Here is a 25,125-nt window from a genome sequence, read left to right as displayed (position 1 = left end):
CATATGACTACACAAGTTAATATTCATGAACCCTGTGTGTATCTCTTACTTATTTAATGTCAGTGAAGTAATCTAGTGGAAATTTAACATATTTAATAACATTCACATGAGAAATATTTTACAACTCCAGATTTAAGTAAATAAATAAATAAAAATCTAAAGTTATTTTCTGCACTCAAAAAATCAAGTTTATGGAGTAATTTACAGTGAAACAGCCCCTAAACCTTATAATTCAAGTTTCAAACACTTGCTTATCATATTCACTGATCTAGATCTTTCAATAGCATGCAACTGAAAACTTTTGTACATACTGTAAAAGAAATTTTTGGAACCCATTTTTCCTCTATATGAAGTAAGATCTGTTGCAGTTTAGCTTCTTAACTATTAAAAGGAGAACTATGCTTTGTCTTGCAGCTAGAATGATTGCACTGATAATGGTTTCTTTGATGTCTGCATATTGCTCCCCAAAAGGCATACCCCCAAATTCTGTATTTCATCAGAAAAGTCCCATTCATGTCAAGTGTTTAGTGAGCATTACCTTCCCATGCCTTATGCATGACCTAGTCTCATATGGCTGCCAGGAATAGGATTTAGCAGTCAATACAAGCTTGCTGGATCACTCTAAACAGTGCAAGAACACATGATGAATCTGTTTATTTTTGTCTGGTTCAGATTTACATGTAAAAATGTAGGAACTGGTGAAAAAAGACCATCTGACACTTAAACTCATCTTGAGTTGAGGAACATTCAATCCTTTGTTACAGTCCAACTGCTTCCCTTATTTGCCAGGCCAGCTCCTTGGAATACTTGCTATTTTTTCCTTTTCTTTGTATAGTGTGTTCAAAATCTTCATGCGCAAGGAAGAACCATACACTTTAAACCTGAATGACTTTGTTCTTGAAAAGCAAAAAGGAATAATGGAGCCCCTGCAAGAGTGTGTTGCATATTCTGCTTTAGTTCTAGAGACACATCCTGCAACTTTAAAGGAAGAATAAATAAATGGATCATAATTATAAAAAGTTTCATAAGCTACTTCTCTATATTTTACAATGTGACTATAGGTTAAATCTCTTTCAAAATTGACTTTTTAATGTGAAATATTTTCCTAGATATCTTACTTCCATTATATGAAATTCCCTCTTTAAGATCATATAAACAAGTAACTGCAGTGGACTTCATTGAATGAATACAGCTACCATAGGTTAGTTTAGGTATTTATAAGATGAGCGTTCCTAATCTAATCAACACCATATGCCTAGATAATTTGTTTATTGCACCACCTACCTTAAAGTGATCATGATAGATTACCATATACTCTAATACAAGTAAGGAGATTAATGGAGTATTTTGATGCAGTAGCAGAATATTTATGAATGTATGTCTGAATGTCTGAATTCAGTATATCTGAATATGATCAGACAGATCACCGTTCTGGGTCTGGCTGGGATGTTAACTTTCCGTGCAGCAGCCCACACAGTGCTGTGCTCTGCACTTGTAGCTAGAACAGCACTAGTATCACACCAGTGTTGTGTTTTTTGCTGCATAGTACTGGCACATCATCAAGACTCCATCCAAGCCTCCAAGAGCCAGCAGGCTGGGGGTGGGCAAGTGTTGGGGAGGGAATATCACCAGGGCAGCTGACCTAAACCAACCAAAGGGATATTCCATACCATATGATGTCATGCTCATCAATAAAAGTTGGAAAGGGGAAAGGGGGGGGCGAGGGAAAGGGGGTGTGCTTTCATGGTGGAAGCATTTGTTCTCCTAACAACTGCTATGTGTATTGAGGCCCTGCTTCACAGCCAGGACATTTATTGATGGGAAGTAGAGAGTAATTGTTGTTGTTGTTTTTTTTTCTTCTCTCTCTCTGTGCTTCAGTGTGATGAGGCCTTTTTTTTTTTTTTTCCCTGCTTTTTTTTTTTTTTCCTTCTCCCTTTTCCCTTTAATTAAATCATCCTTATCTCAAATTTTGAGCTCTTTGTGTCCCCCTTCCTCTTTGAGGAATGGGAGTGAGAGAGTAGCTGTTGTGGAACTTGGCTGTCCACCTGAGTAAAATCACAACAATCACAAAATCACAAAATGATTGAGGTTGGAAGGGACCTCAGGAGATCACCTACAGTGCATTGCACAGGATCACATCCAGATGGGCTTTGAATATCTCCAGAGGAGACTCCTCAGCCCCTCTGGGTAACCTGTTCCAGTTGTCACCTTCACAGTAAAGTGTTTTCTCATATTCAGCTGGAACTTCCTGCGTTTTAGTTTGTGCCCATTGCCTCTTGTCTTGTTGCTGCAAAGTGAAAAGACAAACATGACCAAACGTGACTCTTTCCTTCTTGTCTTTTTTTTTTTTTCTTTTTCTTTTCTCTAAGAGTAGTTGCATGCATTTTCTGTAGGTTTTGGGGTTGTTTATATTTTATTTTTCAATTAAGCAGCGTAACAGATATTTGATATGAACACCTTTCCTGAAACATTTTGGAAACTAATTATGCTATTTTACTGTAATGGACATGGAACTAAAAAGACATGAATAGTTCCACAGGTTCTGGGACAGAACCCCAGAGCCCAGTTTCTCCAATCTTTTCTCCTATACAAATGAAAATATATACATATTATAAGTAAACCACAAAGCAGCATTATAAAATCTGAGAACAGGAACTAATTTGTAACATAGAAAAAGCAAGATAAAATATTTAGTGCCACTAGACTTTGAGCTTCGTCTTCTAGAGTGTTTTATGCCTTATGTCACTACAGCTACATGATTTACTTTTACCTGTGTCCAGTTGCTTAAGTATATGTTTGTATTGAAATATGTCTTCACTAAGAAGTAAATATGCCATATATATGGCAATATATTCCACTGACTACTCTACACCACATAATAGTAGTTGCATGGAAATCTTTGAAGACTACAAGGAAAATGAAAAGCCATTAAGCCATCAGATATAGAGGTTTTTTTCCCAAAGCTGGGGATATAGTGTTCCCCTTGTATATTCCTTACTTAGATTTACATTTATTCAGATCACTTCTAGAAAGTAGATACATTAAGGTGGCTATAAAACATCTGCTATTGTAAATGAGATTCAAAAAAACTGTGACTACAGATATATTAGTACAAAACAAACAAACAAACAAACAAAAAAACTTGTCATATAGAGTTAGGTATCCACCCTAGGACAGTAAATGTAATGTATACTCCAGAAGGAAGGAAGGAAGGAAGGAAGGAAGGAAGGAAGGAAGGAAGGAAGGAAGGAAGGAAGGAAGGAAGGAAGGAAGGAAGGAAGTTGATATGTATTCAAAGAATCATGGATTATCCTGAATAGGAAGGAGCCTACAAAAATCACTGAGCCTAACTCCTGGCTCCACACAGGACCACGCAAATATCAAACCATATTTCTGAGAGCATTGTTAAAACACCTGAACTTCATCAGGTACATTTTGTTTGTGTTTTTCTAAGACTATAGACATATTTATGATTAAAATACTCCCATGCTTTTTTTTTTTTTTTCCCCTGATAACAGTTTGTGCAGCATATGCCTACATTTTACAGCAGTTATTATTACCATTATTTATTAAAATTACCCAATTTGGATTTAAGTCCACATACACCTTACTAAAAATTTGCTCCATAGAAATCCATCCAGCTTTTTATAGCACCAAAGAGTATTTCTAACTGTTACTAATGGGTTTTCAATAATATTTAAATCCTTTCCTCAACAACAAAAGCATAGGCTGTCTCCAAGGCTGCAAAAATCCAAATGGATTGGAAAATTGAATAGGTGAAAATGCATTGTATCTCTCCCTTTCAACATTCTCTGTCCACTTATATCTTCTTAGTTGTGAAATGAGGATAATCTGAAATATTGAAGGAAAGTTTTAGAATCTTACTCCCCAGAAAAGAAATAATAATATAAAAAATCATCTACTGCCAAGGTTTTCTACTTAATAACTGAAGTTTTGAGCATCATGTTTTCCAAAATTAACATCTGTTCCATTTACAGGAGAAGATCTATGATGCTGAAGTAGACAAAGCAATAAATGGCCTTTGAGGAGCTGAGGCATTTAATCAACTGCAAGTTATTTACTGCAATATACAATATACTCCTGTGTCACACATATTATTGCTGTCAACAGGACAGTTTCAGAGAACAGTATCTTACAGATTTTTCTTTTTCCTTTTTTTTTTTTTTTTCTTTTGTGAGTGTTTAGAAGAAATGTGATGTATTTCTGTCACTGTCTTTCTGAAACTCTGAAATGATTGTGACAATGGGAATGGGGCTCACTTTGTATAAATGAGAAGTTTCGTAGTCTATAAACTACAATGATTGTAACTGTCTGAAAGCAGGAGAGGAAGAGGTATTCTGCAACAGCGTTACACCCAGTGAATAGACACTGGGTCGGAAAATGGTAATTATACAGTGATTATTCAGTATCTACTACATGTTTTAATTCTAAATTACTGTATAACCTAAAGCTTACCTAGAAACAGATTTTTTTTCCTTCTTCTCTCTCCTACGATTTGTCCTTCTTGCCTCTTTGAGCTCTAATCCCTTAAAATGCCTAAAACCACGCTACTGATTATCTCTGAAAATTACAATTTATGTTAATATTCATAGGAGTGAAACTCTCTAGAGGGGTCAAAGTGGAACCCCTTTATATAGAAGAGCTTTTGAAGGTTAAAGCTGATGTCTGTAAAAGTGCTGTAGGAGGACAGAAACCTATTTGCTCAGATCAGTTAAACTGTGATAGACAGTTTAACTTTTACTCTGTATCAAAATAAAACATAAGTACTGCCTTCTGAAGTGCTTACCTTTATTTTTAAATATCTTGCAGTAGGAGTTCCCAAATAGCATGTTTGTAACACTATGGACGTTTATTCCTGAAATAAGTATTGATGTAAGCAGATAAAAAGACTCCTTGAATTCTTCGTTCTGTGGTATACACCATTTTCAACACTCTTGAGAGACTTCAATCTGTTTTATTTAAATGTCTTCTTAAACCATCCAACTCTTAAATGCATCTAACTTTTGGTAGGAAAGGAAGCCCTAAGACAACGAACCTACAGTACAAACAACTTCCTTACTTACAATTTCCTCAAGCTCAAGCACCTCTCCTACAGTGTAATACTTTTGAATTAAAAGACTTTTTTCATAGCCTTAAATAAGGAATATGACTCATTCTACTCAAGACAGAGATCAAGCACTGCAGAAATATCTCACCCTAAAACTTAACAGGTGCCAGCCAAAAGCACAGTAATTCACAAACCACATATGCAGAAAAAGGTCATCAGAGCAAAAGTAGTAAAAGACAATAGAAATGATGGACTAAAGTACTTATTGAATTACCTAAGTGGACAGATGACTCACAAATGATTTTAAAAGAGTCTATTTACTTGTATGAAAGAGAAGGAAATTCTTATACCCTTCAGTATAGGTTAAAGTGAAACTATTAGAAATACCTGCAATAAAACCCAAATGCTCAAAGGTCTCATTAATACTGAATATACAACTGAATATATTAATATTGAGGAAAGATAAATACAAACAATCTCTCTCCTTTTTTTTTTCTTAAAGTTATATTTAAATTTCCTTCCTTGCAATGTAGGCCACGGACCTTATTTAACCTCTATCTCAAATTTGAAAAGCTTCTGACATCTTTCAAAGGCTTCTTACACATTGTGTGTGGATCTGCATTGCTGAACAAAAGAGGGACACAGGCTGGCATCCAGACCGGAGTTCAAGTGGCACAGAATAGTATGAGACTATCCTGCTTATACTTAACTCATTCTACATGATTTCTAAGACAAAGCTACTCAGTATACACCAAAACTGAGCCAGAAATAGAGATTACAATTTAATTATGCACAAGATCGAGGTCCAGAGATGAAGTTCACTGCTGGCCCTTTTGTTTAACAGTAGACATATACTCTGAGAACCATCCAAACTCTTCAGAAATATTACTTTTCATTTAATAATAACTATTTTGTAGCATTCCACCTAGCTCTATTAATGAAAATGGGAAATATTGGGGAAATCACAGAATTATGGGGAAATATTTCACCCAAGATCTTCTTGAGAAAATACGAACAAAGGTAGTATCAGGTTTGGGTCCTTGTTGAGGGACCCTGAGAAAATTCAACAAGGACCTTCTGGGCCTTACAACACATCCTAGAAGTGTGTGATCCCACATAAACTGTCCCATATTATTATGCCACGTCTCAGAAGCAGAGTTTCTGATAGCCCAAATTTATCGATACACAGTTGTGGGCTGTGGGCAATACTGCATGTATACTGTTTCACATAAGGTAAGTATTAGGTTTACCTGGTGGGATTTTGTTAGTGCGGTGCTACAGGCATGGCATCTGTGAGAAGAATTTAAGAGCTGCTCCACATGAGGCAAGAGCCAGCTCCAGATGTCTCCAGAAGGAACTGCCACTGGCCTGAGCTGAGCCAATGAGCTATGTTGTTTGCACTTCTGTGAGACCATATATAAAAAAGGAAAAATGTGGCACGACAATACTTGAGAGAGAGGAGTGAGAAAATGTAGAGAGAAACAATCCTGCAGACTCCGAAGTCAGTGAAGAAGGAGGGAAAGCAGGTGCTCCTGGAGATGGAGCTAGAGTTCCCCTGCAGCCCATGGTGTACCATGGCAGAACAGATCACCACAATGCAGCCCATGAAGCATCCCATGGTGAAGCAGGTGGTCTTGCAGGAGCTGTCACCCATGAGGGACCCATGCTGGAGCAGTCCATTCCTAAAGCACTACACTCCATGGTACAGACCTATATTAGACCAATATTAAAACAGTTCTTAGAATCATGGAGTCGTTAAGGTTGGAAAGGACCTTTGGTATCAGGTGGTCCAACCATCCCCCTACCACCACTGTCACCCACTAAACCATGTCCCTAAGCACCAGGTCTAATCTTTCCTTGAACACCCCCAGGGACGGTGACACCACCACCTCACTGGGCAACCTGTTCCAATGCCTGACTGCTCTTTCTGAGAAGAAATATCTCCTAATTTCTAACCTAATTTCTAACCCTGGTGCAACTTGAGGCCATTACCTCTAGTCCTATCAATAGTTATCTGCAAGAAGAGGCCAACGCCCAGCTCTCCACAACTTCCTTTCAGGTAGTTGTAGTTCTTGAAGAACTGCAGCCTGTGGGAAGCCCATGTTGAATCAGATCAGTAAGGACTTAATCTTCTTGGAGGGATCCCAAACTGAAGAAGGGGAAGAGAATGAAGGTGAGGCAGAGACAAAGCATTATGGACTGATTCTATTCCCCATTCTCCTGCACCAGTAAAAGTCTGTATTTCCCATAATGGTAATTGGTCTCCCTCTCCTTATCTCAACTACTGAGCTTTTTTACATCCTATTTTCTCCCCCGGTCCTTTTATAAGGGGCAAATGAGAGAGCAACGTGGTGCTGCCTTGGTGTTAAACTACCACAAATTTGAAATGTCCATCTAGTATGGACACTGCCTATCTACCCTCCATTGAGATAATTTGAAGAAACAAACACAAACCGTTTGGACTACATGGCCTTAAATTCAGTGAGTCACTCCATGAGCAATATGGGAGTATTGTACTCTCCCATATAAAATGAAATGAGAAAATGTATTCTAATTAGCACAAGCACAAGACAGCTCTCTTAACTAATGCCATAGCCAAACACCTATCTTTGTATCCCATGATATTCACTACTCAGGAGTAGGTCAGACCTTTACATTAAAAATGCTGGATCTTTGCAAAGTTCAGGAAAAATCTGGAATGAGCATGCTTGGAAACACAAAACATCTTTTGTGGATTTATCTGAATAAATGCCTTCACAGCAGGTATCTTCTTCTGAGTTAGTCACCTTCAAACCCATTATTGTCAATAGACATAAATAAGCAGTTCAATTTTGTCTGAAGAGGTGTACTTTAAGATGTCATGAATCACAGTCTAGAAGAGGATTTTTTCTCCCCCTAGTATAAATAGATCCCACATAGGCAAACTTGGTTTTTAGCTAAGAAAATACTAACTCATGTAGTGAAAACAGAATAAACCTAGGCACTGTTTTGGGATGTTTAAAGGCAAAAATTGATTTTTTTTCCTGCAAGCTCAGGGAGGCCAGAAACCTCCCATGGAGCAGAAGGGCAAAAGCTCTCTTGATCTTGATTTTCAGTACAAATAGAAATCATTAAGTGGGGGTCTCACAATCTTTCTGACTTTTTAGATTTTAAGCAGGAGGTGTCAGAAAGTTACCACAGGGATAACTGGCTTGTGCCGGCAAAGCATTCATAACGACGTCACATTGTGACCTTTCCGTGTCAGCTCTTCCTATCATTGTGAAGCAGAATTCACCAAGCGTTGGATTGTTCACCCATTATTTTTCTATATGCATTTCTGCTTTAATTATTGTGTTTATTTCATAATTTTCCTAAGACTAGGAAAGTTTTATCTCATAGTTGTGGCATCTATAGTCTGAATCCTATCTGTAAACTGCTCATTGCAGTGTGAGAGCAATAAGTTCATGTTAAGTATTGCCAAATTAAGCTTTTTATTAAGGCAAGATATGTTTTTCTTTTATTTTAATTTTCAGGTCATTATCAAAGATTATGTCTTACTATTCACAATGAATATTGTACTTTTAGAGGAAATTTCTTAATCTGAAGAATCTTTTGAATGGGAGATTTATTTATTTATTTATGGTTACTCTTTTAATTATTAATATGTGGAGATAATGTTACTTATTATTAAAGCAAACCAACTTTTTGTTTGTTTGTTTTTAGCTTTGCCGATGTTTATTTTTTATACTGAAATTGTCCATGCCAAGCATTTGCTTTAAGATGGATTATTTTGGAACATTTGTAGCAAGAGGGATACAGAAAAGAAAATCTATTGTTTCAAAAATTTCTTACATCCACTTCATTGAGAAGCACTGAGCGAAGAGGCTGATGTAAGGAAGACCATGAGATGAAACACACAGCTCAGGAGAAATTAGGTCCAAATAGACTGAAACATTAGTACTGAGACTATATTTCTTGGAATTCAATAAATGTTGCTTTATTTTTCTGACTTCCTGAAATATGTTTTCAGATATATTTAAATTTTTAGGGTTTGGGGTTTTGCTTGTTTCTTAGTTTGTTGTTTCATTTTTAGTTTTTTGTTGTTGTTGTTGTTGTTGTTATTTGTTTGTTTGTTTGTTTGTTTTCTAAAAATAGATGAAGAGTTGTATTTACAGGAGTAAGAAATTGCTTGAGAGAGCAGGATTGGTTATTTTAAGTAATTACTCTTCTGATACAATGCTTTATTTTGTCACAGGACACGTGAGTGAAACACTAATTTAACATTTTATATACCTAAGTCAATATATAACCTTGAACCAGAATAACTGAACCTGGAGTGTCAATTATTTTTCTGGGAAGAGTGATCTGCAGCTGGCTTATATAGCAGATTGTAACAGATAAACACATTGTATGTCACTATTTTAATGTTATCACAATAAATTTTATTATGCTGGTATTATGTAAAACATCTCTGAAGCAGACCTGAAAATGCTTTTAAACTCAGTGTAGTGGCTTTACATGGCAAGGTTTTGCTGGCAGGGGGCCATAGCAGTAGTTTCTGTGAGAAGGATCTAGAAGCTGCCCCATGTTTGGTAAGGGCCCCACGGCTGACCAGAGCCGAGCCAATAAGCAATGCTGTTTTTTGCCTCTGTGAGAGCTTATTTAAGACAGGGAAAAAAACGCTGCGCCACACAGCAGCTCGGAGAGTGAGAGGAGTGAGGAACAGCCTTGCAGGTGCCAAGGTCAGTGTAGAAGGAGGGGGAGAGGTGCTCCAGGCGCTGGAGCAGAAGTCCCCTGCGGCCTGTGGTGAGGACCATGGTGAAGCAGGATGTCCCCCTGCAGCCCATGGAGTACCACGGTGGAGCAGGGTTCCACGCTGCAGCCCGTGGAGGAGACCACGGTGGAGCAGGTGGCCCTGCACCGACGGAGGCTGCCGCCTGTGGAAGACCCCTGCCGGAGCAGATTCCGGGCTGGACCTGTAGCCCATGGAGAGGAGCCCATGCAGGAGCAGGTGGCCTGGCAGGAGCTGCTGCCCGTGGGGGAGCCAGGTAGGAGCAGTTTTCTCCTGAGGGATGGACCCTGTGGTACGGACCCATATCTGGAGCAGTTCTGGAAGAGCTGCTGCCTGTGGGAGGCCCACGCCGGATCAGTTCATCAAGGACTGCATCCTGTGGGTGGGACCCCACAGCACAGGGGACGAGAGTGACCGAGAAGGAGCGGCAGAGAAGAAGTGCTGTAGACTGACCATAACCCCCATTCCCCTGTCCCCCTGCGCCACTCGGGGGGGAGGAGGTGGAAGAGGATGGATGGGGGGGGAGGTGCTTTTGGTTTCTTTCGTTTGTTTCTCACTTCTCTAGCTTGTTAGTAATAAGCAATAAATCTTACTATCTCCCTATGCCGAGTCTGTTTTGCCCATCACAATAATTACCTTGTCCTGATCTCAACCCTTGAGCCCTTTTCATCGTATTTTCTCCCTGTTCCTCTTTGAACAGGGGGAGTGAGAGAGCGGCTGTGGTGGAGCTTGGCTGCCCACTTCAGTAGAACCACCACACTCAGTAAAGGTGAAAGAAACTGTGAATTACCAAGATACAGTTCCAGGGTAATTTCCCATGAACCATGATCATACGTTACGTTCCAGAGGCAGTGAAATCTATCTATCTACCTACATAAATAAATAAATAAATAAATGCATGAACGAATGAATGAATAGTTAATGTGGTTTCATAAAACGACACTGAATCAAAATTGGACAGTAGGGACTGGTTTTCAGTAAATGAAGTTATAATATCTTCTCAGGTTAGCATTATGATTCAAAAATATCTTCAGAGGATTTTCGCTGTTCGTTATAATGCCTCAGTATAGGAAACTGACTACATTGCAGTATTTATGTTTCTAATATATGACATGGCAACTAAACACAAAAATCTAATCTAACTCATTTCAGATATAGTACTAAAATTACACTCTTTCTTTCATATTTTATTGCAGTTCATTGCTACAGCTGAAGGCATTCACTACCCATTCAGTATGAGAATTACATGTGCTTTGAAATTAATGAGCCAGAATGAATCTCAGACCTTACAAGGTTAATTTAAGCTTTTCCTGCCCTGTGTTTTCCTGGAGTTTTACATTATGCAAATTGCAGGTGATGATGTGAAGCTGAAGGAAAACCCGCAAGTCATGAAGCCAGGTCACAGTTATGGAACAGAAATTAGAATAGCTGATGATCAGAAGAAATGACCCTACTTTGTCTTTCTCAGCAACTCATGAAACTTTTCTTCCCTCTAATGCAGGCTCTTGCAGAGCTGCTTTATCTCTTCAGTGAGATTATTTGGGACAAAAGATCCTTACAGCCAAAAAAAGACAAAAAAAAAAACCCTAAAAATCTTACGGGTTCAGAATTTTCACCAGAAAGATAAAAAAATAATAATAATAAATAAATAAAAAGGAGAAAGAAAAAAAAGGAAACTTTATGATGATTTAAACTCTCAGTTGGATTCCTACCAACTGAAGTGCCTTAATATACTTTATTCTCTGTATAGAAGATTCATTGCATAATCACATTCCATTTGAAAAAAAATAATTATATATATATATATTTTAACAGCAACTACTCTGTCATTCTGCATTACCATTAATTTCATAAACAGAAGACCCATGAGAAAAATAATGATACAGGTCTGAAGATTTGACAATTCAAGTAGAAGGCCTTTCATTTTACTAAAACTGCTTCTGGTTGTACCAGTAAAGAACTCACCGTCTATTCCCTGTGCACTTGGCATATATTTCACAGAACATTGAAGACATATTTGCTTCATCATGTACATGCTTTAAAGCTGTGACACAGTATTTTTAATGTTATTTTAAAATAATTTTTCTCACGTTTTAACCACACTATGGTGGCATTATGTATATATGTTAAATTCATAGAGGTAGCTATTAGTTCAATATAAACTGTGACATGTTAAATATAAAGTGACATATTAAATATAAAATATTATTTAAAGTATTATAAGGCCTGGAGGGGAAGACGTACGAGGAATGGCTGAGGGCACTGGGCCTGTTCAGCCTGGAGAAGAGGAGGCTGAGGGGAGACCTCATCGCAGTCTACAACTTCCTCGTAAGGGGGTGTCGAGAGGCAACAGACCTTTTCTCCATTAACACCAGTGACAGGACCCGCGGGAACGGGGTTAAGCTGAGGCAGGGGAAGTTTAGGCTTGACATCAGGAGGGGGTTCTTCACAGAGAGAGTGGTTGCACACTGGAACAGGCTCCCCAGGGAAGTGGTCACTGCACCGAGCCTGACTGAATTTAAGAAGAGATTGGACTGTGCACTTAGTCACATGGTCTGAACTTTTGGGTAGACCTGTGCGGTGTCAAGAGTTGGACTTGATGATCCTTAAGGGTCCCTTCCAACTCAGGATATTCTATGATTCTATGATTATTTCAAGGTCCATCCTGAATTTTTCTCATGACAGAAAACTTAATAACTGAACATTCACAAACAACGTTAAAGAAGGTGAAGAAAAACTGACATTGTTTAAGTTAATAAACCATTCAGAGCATAAGAATAAAGGCTTGGCTATGTTAGTCTTCATTAAACATTACTTTCAAATTGTATGCATTGCTGTTAAATGTGCTTTAGAGACAAGGCTGGTGTTGATGAACCTTTTCCACAGTATTTCTCTTCCCCCATCTGCTCCTTATTCAACTTTATCTCCTCCTGCTCCTTACAGCCTCTAAGCCATATCCTTATCTTATAGCTGATGCTTTGAACTCTTCCTGTGTGCAGGCAGTGCTTGCTGCATAGTGTGAGCAGCAAAAGCTCTACAGCAGCCAAAAGAGAGCAGATACCTCAAGCCTTACTTGCACAGCATTTGCAATAGCAACACACATTATGAGTTCACCATCCCTGTCCTGTGATCAGTTCTAGAAAATTTCTGCCACTGAAAATCTAAAATCCCTAAGGCCCTGCCTTCTGTTTTACAGGCACATAATCCTTTTCTTTCATCAGCATGGAACAAATGGTTACCCCTGCTGTGCTACTTTAATTCCCCAAGCCAGTACAGGGAATAAACGATGGTTTCAAAGTCTTCACAGCATGCTGCTACTGAATGTAGTGATGAGTAGGACTGGTCAAGCACTGTGCTTATCAGTGTGAAAGATTAAATCTTCTTGTCTATGTTTCTCTTCCTGCAAGTATTTTTAAATAACAGTTATATAAACAAGGCTCATGCAACTAACCATGTATAGGTAGGAATAGTTAGATGAAAATGAAAAGCCATAAACTATATCATGTCAAAAGCTTTCCTAACATATGCCCTGCAAGCGCTTCTTGCTTTTTGGAATTCTGATCATCAGAATGATTCAAGGGACTAGAATGTTTGTTAATTTGTTATTAATTATTGAAGCATAACGCTAGAAGCAATTTTGTCTCACCTTCCCTCTTTCTCCCACTGGAGTTGCTTGTCTGATGTCTGTTACATGCTCTGCTGTAAGCCCACAAGAGTCTTCTAGCTGTTTTGCCACAGGAAAGAGAAGATAGAAACCCATGGATCTGCAGAGAGAGGGGAGCAGACATGCCACATGACCTCCTTGTACAGCCATAGCACATTTGTCATGAATGTATTCATGTGCTGTGTTGTGCATGGGACTGGCCTGTAAGAACCAATCAATGCATCTTTAACAGCTACGTCCCAGAAGACCCTGTGTTATGTAGCCAGTTCTTATGTACTGTTTGCAGCTATTTTTTTAATTTTACATTCTATGAATGCTGTGTATGCATATACATATATATATGTATATGGGTTTATATGTGTGTGTGTGTGTGTGTGTGTGTGTGTGTGTGTGTGTGTGTGTGTGTATATAGGTTATATGTATATAACCTGCCAGGGTAAGTGGAACTACTTCTGGAAGTGATCTCCTAAAGGCCTGGTAGCTCTGCAACTCCTGTCCACTAGAAAATGCATTGTCCTGTGCTTTTTTCTGTTATTAAAAACATTTTTTTAATTTGTTTTGTTTTGTTTCTGTTACTCCCAGAAGGTTTGTACAGCTATTCCTTGCATTGGTCATCTCATTTCATAATGAGAACATAGGGTTTCCATGTCCCTAAAGATTTCCTATAATCAAGTCACAGCTTTTACTCAGTGCACCAGTCTGTGTTTTGACATAGTGCTTGATATTCCCTGTGCACACAAAATATTTTCTTACACATCCCTCTGTGCAAAAGATTTAAGTGCTTTCTGTTGCTGTTGTTCATGCAGAGAATTTTTTTTTTTTTTAATTTCAGAGATATCACAGCAAGATGAGGTTGATATATTTGTGCCAAAATACATTTCCTATGAATAACTACTGAAGCAATAACATTTAAGAAAAAGATCTGTTAGAGTAAAACAAACAAACAAACAAACAAAAAAAACTGGTGTCAGTGATGTTGCCTTTTAAAGATGAAAATGAGAAAATTACAAAAATTACAGTGCTAATCATTCCAGTAGATGAATGTATCTGGATTAGACATGGCACAGTCTATGGACTATAATGACTGTATGAAGTATATGAAATTCCTAGAATGCTCCTTCTGTTGCAGAAACTACTTAGTAAGCAAATATTTATCCAAATTCTGGCCTCAGACATATCTTCTGCCATTTAAGGAGAAATGAAGACCAGAGGTATATATGAAAAAAATAAAAATAAAAAATCAACTTTATTATGCTCACTGACTTAATCTGAAACCGTAGACATCTGTTTCTGTTGGTGGTGTTTGTTTTTTTGTTTGTTTGTTTGTTTGTTTTACTCTTCTATACTTAACACAATTATTTCTCCATGGTAGTAACACACCACATTTCTTAAAGGAACCCACATCCTGGATGAGGATCTGTGTGCTCTTACACATCTTCAAGGACAGATTTCACTACTTTTTACTTTTATAAAATCCCTTATGAAAGGTGCATCCTCACATATTCCTTTGGACTCAGAAATAGTTTCCATCTACAATTACAATTACAGGCTCATATCTGGGTGAAATTACATGCATTTTACATACATAAAGCTTACAATAGTATAGCTGAGTGGTGTGAGAATTTTGCTACTGACTGGAGAGCAGAAATAAGAAAAAAAAAAAAAAAAAGCAAGCTGAATAAAATGAATAAACTTCCAGATTTGGCAAAATGACGGCTTCATAACTAAACACTAGACAACTAAATTTAAATATTTGGTCCAAATGCTATGTATGTCTTCATTAGTAAATATAAGGAGTAAAACCTTAGAAATTCCCCTAATTTCTAACACCAAAGTGCGGTGGCATTGGCCATATCATTTTTTGGTGAAAATAATTTTATATGACTTCTGTGCTAAATCAGCTTTGAGTGTATTTGTCATTAGCTGACTTCAGCATCATGACCATACTCCCTTAAGAAAGAGATGGAAGTATCAAAGTGCACATTGCATGTTTTTCTTACCTCTATTAGGAAAAATTTAGGTTCAGAAATATATAGCAGTGTCTTCATAGAACAAAGAAATAATATGCAACATTCTAATTCTCTACATTGATTTTAAAAGACACTATGAACTCTTAATTTAATTCTGTTTTTAAACCCAAACTTTCTGAGTTAGTAACATTTTTCTCATAACATGCATGTGTGTAAATTTTTATACAAGGGACTAAGTACAAGAGAATAGTGCTACTAAATTACTAATTATTACTAATTAGTGCTGCTAAGTTACTACAATTGGCTAAGAGTAAATTAAACATTTTGTCCTTTTCCTTCTACTTTCACAAACTGAAGCAAAATTGGCTTTAAACCAGTATTCCCTCACGTACAGCAATGGCTTCAATGTTAAGTGATGGAAATAAATAGTTACAAAAGAGAATGTTTTCACATCCCAGGAGAAAAACAGCAGTTCACTTTTCTCTGTGCTGATGAACCCTGGCAAAAAGGTCAAAATATGTCCTCAGAACTCATAAGCTGACTGCAACTTCATCACAAACTCACTTTGCATTAAAAATTTGATTGTGCTCTCTACAGATTGCACAAAAACATCAGCTAAACAACCATGGAAACAGTATACCAGAAACTGATGGAAAATTAAAACTTAAAGTCACCATGGGAGCTTTAAGATCTGCAGGAAAAATAAAAATAAAATAAAATAAAATAAAATAAAATAAAATAAAATAAAATAAAATAAAATAAAATAAAATAAAATAAAATAAAATAAAATAAAATAAAATAAAATAAAATAAACGTCAACTTTAGAACTCCATGCCCCCATCATTTCTTGAATTGGTTTATACAGGATGAGAGTGCCTGTAAAATGTACTTTCATAATGTGATGAGATATATGAAGTTATTAGGAGGAAGAAATAACTGAATACAGAACTGAACTCTATACAATAGTCTGAGAAAACGTTTGAAGTAAGATGGGTAGGGAGAAAAAACAAACAAACAAAACAAAACAAAAAAAAAAGACAATATTCTATATTGTTCCCCAGAAATATGGACAATTTTTCTCCTTTTAATGTGCTGTCATTTTACCAATGGTATAGAAAGTCACAAAAGAAAATAATGAAATCAACAAATATCCTATCACATGGCTCATCTGTGAGCACCACGTGGAAAGAAAGGCTTGTTTCCCTATAGGAAAAATGAATTAGCCTCGACTCTTGCTCTAATCCAGACAACTTGCTCAAACTGAGAATTGGAACATTCAGAGAAGTACAGCAAGATGTGTATTGGAACAAAAGCAAGACTTCTGGTTTCCTGAAAGGAAAAGCTCTTTCTAAATCCAAGAAAGATCTTCAGAACAGGTTTGAGGTGGAAAAAAGTACATTCTGCTGAAGGCAGCTCTTGTTTCTCCTTTTTATTGCCTGGCAAAAGTATAGTAAAAACAAAACAAAAACAAACAAACAAACAAACAAAATCATAGAATAGTTTTAGGGGCTGGAAGGGACCTTAAAGATAATAATAAAATAAAAATGCTATTTATAAGCCACAAATTTTGTGAAGGTTCATGTGTTTACCTCAAAATTGGCAAAGAGCCCCTACAGCCTTAGACCCATACAGTCACAACCTGAAGCTGAAACCTGTAAGAATGAATGTTACAGAGTTTCTCTCTCAGTAGCCTACCCTGGAGACAAACGATATAGCTTGTAGATGGCTTTCCATGTACTTGCTGAAGTCTGAGAGTATCTATGCTATCTGGAGGCATCTATTAGACTACACAAGAGGCAGAGAACATCCTTGCCCTCTTCCAGTTGGAGACAGGGAGAGACACTCTAAAGCCTTTCAAAATGTACTTCATGTTTATGGGTAAGCACTGAATCACCCCTTATATTTTCATTAGGTACCCTATCACATTAAACACCTGGCTGATATGATAATGTCTGCATGGTAATTACCAGAAGTTAGATGTCTGAATCTAAACTAGAACCCCACCCCACATGCCATGATGCTTGTGGCAAATCACAGGAGCTGGCAACCCAAAGGCAGTTCCAATTGTTGCTCTAAACACATATTTTCAGTGGCATCAAAATTATTCTGCTTATATGTGACCTTCAGAGCACCTAGCACTTCTATATCTAATCATACTGGTTAGTCCTAGTTACAAAGACACAGTGCATCTCTGGAAGAAGAATATATGTGCGCAGAGTAAGGCACCCAAAATTATCAGAAGGAGAAAGGCATTTGGATATTTCATCTGAATTAACAATGCTAGACAGATTTTCTGGAAATCTGTTGATAATAGGACAAGCAAGATGTTTTATGGTAACTCAGTTCAGGTGACTTAAGTTATTAGTAAGATATCCAGAAAATTGTCCTGTATTAAAAGCTTTTACAAAGACATTGTGTTGTCTAAATGTCATCTCTAGTGCTTTAAACAGGATTTATATCCTTTTCACGTTGCTAAGTATTCTATCAATAGAAAGAATAAATAATCAACAGCTTAAGAGTTAGAAATACAATAAATAGAAATAAATAGAATAAATAGATTTATTGACATTTATTTTAACTTCAGGGAAAATAGGTATTTTACAAATGAAGAGATTTGTAGAAATAATGAGAAGAAAAATTAATGAGTGGTCCTGTAGTCCCACTAATCAAAAAAAAATCTCCCATGGCATATGCCTATGATATTCAAGGTATAATTGTCCCAAAGATCACTCTGAAACTAGACTTGTTTTTCAGTAGCGATTACAGTACCTAAATCTAAATGTCTACATGTGAGCAAACAGTGGAATTCAGGTGCCTAAACTTAGGCAGAAGGCACAATTTTAAATGCCTGATCTAAGGTATCTGGTATAACCTCTAACCTGTATATATAACCTCTATAACCTGTAAATCTTTTCTCCAGAAGATCACTAGGTCTTAGAAAGTATTTCAGCTGATAAATAGTATTTGTCAGGAGTAGCATATATGCCTAATCATGGATGTCTTGTATTATTTGAGATTTCCTTGAGTATGTAAGACTTCCACTTCGGCTGACAGACAGCACAGATTCTACAGTGGACACAGGGCTTTCTGAAGCAGCCTCTGGATATTGGGCAAGATATACTATGGTATCTCAAATGTCCGTGCTTAGGCAAATGAACCTCACTCGTCATAGCTGTCAATCACTTTAAGCTCTAGTGAGGTTATTGATTAACTCTTCATTAACTGTAATGAGAGATTTTACTTTTAGCTACCATGAACAACCACTTTCTGGAAACAAACTCTAATGTCCTAAGCTAATTTCAGCAACCTAAGAATAATGGCCTACTGTCATTTAGGTACTACAGTGTTCTTCTAGCATACCTGCAGATCCAAAAAGAAACAAATATTCAAGACATGCTTTGTGTACTGGGTCTGGCTGGAATGTTAACTTTCCCTGAAGCAGCCCATACAGTGCCGTACTCTGTACTTGTAGCTGGAACAGCAGTGGTATTACACCAGTGCTGTGACTACTGCTGAGCAGTGCTGGCACAGCATTGGGCCTCTCTCTAACCCTTGTATGGGGTGGGCAAAAAGTGAGAAGAGAAACTGGACAGCTGACCTAAACCAACCAAAGGGATATTCCATACCATGTGATGTCACACAGCAATAAAAGGTGGAAACAGGAAGAAGAGGGGAGGGGCGGGCTATCGTTGTGAAAACGTTGGTCCTCCTACCGAACACCGGCTACATGCGTTGAGGCCCTGCTTCAAGGACGTGGTCAAGCATCGCTCATTTGTGGGCAGTAGAGAGTAATTTCTTTCCTCTGCACTTCCACATAGCCTTCATTTATTTTATTTGTTTGTTTTCCTCCTTTTTTTTTTTTAATTTTCCCTTTCCCCCTCCCTTTTCCCATTTCCCTTTTTATTTCCCTTTAGTTAAATTGTTTAGTTCATAATAATCGTTAATTAATTATTATTATTTTTTCCCTTTAATTAAATTATCCTTATCTCAACCCGTGAGTTGTTCTTTGCTTCACTTCTTCCCCTCCTCATCTAAGGAGGAGAAGTGAGAAAGCGGTTGTGGTGTTTAGCTGCCCAGCACGGTAAAACCACCACACTTTGTTTTATCTCCCAGACCAGAAAAGGTCAACAGAATAACAGCAGGCACCTATGTTAAAATAACTGACTGCAGCATCAAACTGAATTTCACCCTTGGTTCTGTGGCTAAAAACTATAGCTGGACATCACAGCCAGATGCTTCTCTCAGGTGGTGTGCAAACTTTGTGGTGTGGAGCCAAACAGATGTGAACGAGGCAGGTATTCTTGGCTGCTCTGAGACCATTATTTTTTTCTAGAAGAGTGTCGACTAATCTGTTTACTTCATATTGTGTCTCAACAGTTTAAGGTCTGATGCCTTAGTTACATAATAATTATCAGGTCTGGTGTGCGTCACAGAGTATAGTATCAAGATGGTCTTTTACAGGGCAGTCGACTTTTAAAGTAAACTTTAAAAGTTTACAATCACAATTTATAGGACACACTAACTTTGAAAGGATTAGTTCTTTTTTTCTTAGTTTTGTTGTTGTTGTTGTATTGTATTATTTTTATTATTTTTTATTGTTTATGATTTTTTTATTATTAGTAGTAGTAGTAGTAGTAGTATTTCCTTTGCTATGCTAAGTTTAAAACTGGGCAAGTGCAAGCTCTTGTGATCTGACTAATGGGCTCAAGTTTCATTTGTGCAGAAGAAAGCTGTCATTAATAAAGAGCTTTATTCATTTATTCTTTTGCATCATATTGGTTTCTATTATCCCCTTTGCTGTGAATCCAACTCAGTGACTGAGTCATAACTAAACATATGTCATGAAAAAGAACAAGTCATAAACCAGTAGGCTGGGCAAAAAGCCACCAATCTCTCAAATGCACTATCCCAACATTTTTTCAGTCTTCATAGTTTATTATGTTTCATGAAGCTAACCTTAGTTATAGAAAAATAAAATCATCATAAATTGGCCTCTTCTGTAATTTTTGTTCTTACTAGAGACAGTATATTTTCAAGGGTAAAGAGCTGTAACAGAAGTTTCAGGACCAAAAGACTTTGCCGTTTAAAGTTCTGTTAAATTGTTTTAAGATAGTGGTGAGGCCACAGAAAAATCAGACACCTGTAAAGCTACAAAACCTTCTCGGACTTCTTGAAGATTATGTCTTAGGAAAACCTTATCAAACTGCAGAAGTAGAAACTTTTTTTATCTTTCTTTCTTTATTTATTTATTTTGCTATTTTGGTTCATTTCACCCTGAAAAGCAGATTTTTTCTGCATAAAAACAGTCTTTAGAGAAACAGTAACAACAGAGTCTTTTATGTATGTTAAGTCAGGACTATTTTCAAAATAGTACATTTTGTATGCTTTGTATTTACAGATGATGCTCAATAAAAACTTTAGAGATTCATAACTAAATGTACTTCCATTTTAATTTTGACAAATTTCCAAAGACTTCTCTCTAAAATTATCTATTCCTCCTCAGTATTCCAAGGAATTTTAATTCAAAAATAGTAAACTTGGCAACTAGATCCAATCAGAACTAATTGCAACACAGAACTAACATCACTGAACTAATGCTATTGCATCACATGAAAATTATTTTTGTGAGATAATGATCTAGAGATTTATCTCCAAAGAAATAAAACCTGCAGATTATGGTAGTTCTTCATTCACTTTAACAATAGTAAGGTAACATTCTACATACAATGGACTACAAAAGGACGGAAGAAGTTTTCATTACTGTTAATAGACATGAAAGTAAAATGTTTAATTTTATGTTTCTTAAAAATGACATCATGATACTGTTGGTAGTATTGTCTATAACACAATATAGCAAAGCAGTTTTGAATTTGCAGTATAGAGATAATATAAAAGAGATTACAGTTATGATAATTTATTCAAAAATTTCGACATAGCATGGAAACTGCAAAAGTTTTGGTTTTTTTTTTCATTTTGTTTTGTTTTGTTTTTGAAAACTCATGATAATTATGTCAATTGTTTAAGTAGGAGACAATTTTAAAATAAAATTTCATTTATGTAATACATATTAGAAAGGCAATAAGTACTTAAGTCTTTGTGGCAACACCTAATGTTCTCCTTTAATAGTGACTATGAGTTTGAGGAAAATTTTGTAAGTAATAAATAGATTTGCATATTCCAGCTGAGTCATCTGTTTGCTATCACATACTGTACAGTTTTTCTTTTAATGACAAAACATGTCGTCATGAAGAAGAGCATAACAAATTTGGATGAGTAAGTGGTACTGCTGTATTTGAAGTACAAAAAAATATTTGATTTTTTTTAAATGAAATAATTGAGCTGATTAATCTTTATTGGCATTAATTGGTTTTCAATGAAAAGATCAAAATAGGAAGATCAATGATTAGTTACTCAATTTTTATTTCCATATTTTTATATAGTATTTGTTCAAATCATTTTATTTATGTACTCCTTGTTTCATTTGCTACTACATAGTGGTATCTAAATATACATGGGAGAACACTTCAACCCCAAACACCAGAACCAAATAGAGCAAGAAAGAATGCACTATTGTGTGAATAGTGAATTGTGAACTCTAGTTCACAATTAGTTCAGAAGAAAGTAAATAGATAAATAAGTAAAGGTAAATATATATAAGGGAATACATATATATAAGGGAATATATATATAATATATAAGGAAATATATATATAATTTATAAGGGAATATATAGGAAGTGCAAGTCATTGTCAGGTATAAAGGGTCAACTAATACAGAGTGAACAACTGTGTGTATGAACATAAGATAAACAGCTCATCTTCACTGCACAACAAGTTTAGTAATTGTCAGTAGTGGCTATGGTAAAACACAATTGTGACTACTGACAGCATTAATCTGGTGGGTAAATCAATTGTTTTCAATGCACTTACCTCAAGGAAAATGTTGTCTGTGATTTGTTTAATGATTTTCTGTATGTGTGTTTCTTTCAGTTATGAAACATCATATTGAAAACACCAACAATAACACTGTATTTGAAATTTACCTAAGAAAAAAATCAAGCATCAGAGAATGTAAAATATGTTCAGAAAAATTTTACATTCACTAAGTTGTTTAGTTATGTGAACCTAACATGAGAACACACAAACCAGAGTGTTTTAAAGGTAATTCTTAAAAGAATTATTATTATATTACTATTACTGTTACTATTATTTACTCCAAGAATCACTCTTGATAATTTCAGTGAGAACTAATGAACTATTTAATATTAACAGGACTACTTGAACTGATTGTTCATGTATATCCCACTGACTATATAAGAATGACAGTGCATATTCTGTATTTGCTATTTTAAAATGTATTTATGTCCTTTAATACTTATTTTTATTGACATTTTTGCTTTATTCATTTTATATGAATAAAGTTAGTTAGTTAGTTAGTTAGTTTTCAAGTTTCACTTGCAAATCTTCTCCAATCTTTTTATTACCTAAAGGAGACTCATTGGAAGATGGATAAGCTAACAAATATAATCAAGGAAAATGTTTTTGCATCACACAGTGCACAAAACACAGATCTTCCTATTTTCAACAACACACTAAGAAATTAGACAAAATTATTTGATCAGATTATGAGAATACACAGAGATGTTCTCTGTTTTCTTCTCTGTCTCTTTTCTATTTGTTCAGAGCTGCTAAGTACATTTATTCATTTAGTTAGTTAGTTAGTTGTAGTAGTAGTAGTAGTAGTAGTAGTAGTAGTAGTAGTAGTAGTAGTAGTAGTAGTAGTAGTAGTAGTAAAGTTTTGTCTACCTGATTACTTTGCCTGAAGAGGGCTTCAGTGCATGCACTTTTTGCTAAGTCTGTTCCCAGTAGTGAATTTCACCCTTTTCACTTGAGAAAGAAATATGAGAATTAAAACCTGACATTAGTAAGTATAATTTGATAAAATTCAATGCATCACTAAGGCTCAGAATACAACCACTAAATGTAGGTAATGATGGCATTAAGACTGTTTATCCGACCGGTGAATTTGGCACATGGAGTATTAATGCATTTTGAGGCTTAATTATGAGAATTTAATTTGATGTTTGTATTTAAAAAGACATTTTAATCATTTTTGAATGTTTAAGTAATATGCAAAATCTCCAGATGGTATTAGCATTCAGTGTGTCTGCCAAAAATCATGCCTATCTTAACACAGCATAAATCTACAGCTCCAGTACTGCTAGCTCTAGTTCCTTTGAAATCTCTTTCTAGAAATAAAAACTATTGCATTTACTATTGAAAAAATATGCTTTTAGTCTTTAAAAATCAGTATGCTTTCGCCTATCTTCTTTGAAGTCAGAATGGAAAAAAAAAAAAAAAAGTATTTTTTCTTCTCTTTTCTTGTGAAATATATACATACATACATACATATATATATATATATATATTTTTTTTTTTTTTTTTTTTTTTTCCTGTGTGTCTCCTTCTAAAACTAAGAGATCCCATATGAGCCAGTCTACTGCAGGAAAGTTACAGTAAATTAAAACTTGTCTACTTTGACTGAAACCATCTGCCCTGTTCCATGGAGAAGAAGGGAATCCCCATAAGATGATGACTGTCACACACTAAGGAGATACATATAAGATTGTATTAAGAGGTTTGAGGACAGGTATTCCAGGTGTCTGTTTTCTGAGGCTCTGCTTTTAGCTGGAGATTTTGCTTTTTACTTGACAGCAGCCCAATTTACTTTGTATTAAAGTTAATGAAAGACTTCATTTTCACTGAATGAGAGATGAATTTAACCATCTGCTAGCTTAAGTTACATCTCCACCAAGGAGTTAGCTTCTGTTGTATAAACACTCTTGTTAATTCCGACCAAGTTTTTCTAACTTGATTGAGGGTAGTCACTCTGCAGAATAACACAGCTGTAGCCTGAAGACCGTGGTCTACTAATACACAGCTGTAGTCTGCAGCTATAGATAACAAACAGCAGTGTTAGTGTTAGTGATTTTTAAAGTTTGCAATTATCACTCACCCCAGTCATTACCCAGACCCTAGAAAAGGCCTGATAAGTTTTAAACACAAGTTTTTAAACACAATTCAATAAGGAAAAATGATGATATAGCTTATACTTGCATGACAATGTGCCTGGTCTCCACAGCAGGAATCATAAGTACTTAAATGCTTTATTTTATATGTCTGAGGTGAGCAGCATGGAAGATGCATGACATTTTTTTGATTAAGCTTTATGACTGTAGCACTCAAGGTAGAAGGTAGGTAGGGGTTCAGGTCCTTGCTTGGCTTTGTCTGAAGAAGATCCTGAAATCTCTGGCAGCCCTGGAGAAGGATCTAACTGGGCTGTGGTTGGTTTCTGTGGCAGCTATAGATGTCTATACATGTCTATACATGTAAGTAAAACTGCATAGAAATTTCACTCCTGGGTGGTACAGGTAGTTCCCTACCCCTTACCTTAAGTAGATCAGGAATCTACTTCTGTCTATGCACAGTATGGTGTCTAGCAGTGTGATTCTGGGAAATTGGACATTTATAATAAAGGGTTTCCTTGGAGAAATGCTATGCATCTATGTGGAAATCAGACTAGTTTCTCATGATGGTCCTGTTTGGCTTCAGAAACCATCAAACCAGCATTCTGTAAAAGGATCTGCAGTTCT

Source organism: Anas acuta, chromosome 1 (assembly GCF_963932015.1).
Source record: "Anas acuta chromosome 1, bAnaAcu1.1, whole genome shotgun sequence".
In the NCBI taxonomy this organism is placed as follows: Eukaryota; Metazoa; Chordata; class Aves; order Anseriformes; family Anatidae; genus Anas; species Anas acuta.
The sequence above is the reverse complement of the archived record's forward strand: the minus strand, read 5'-3'. Positions refer to the sequence as shown.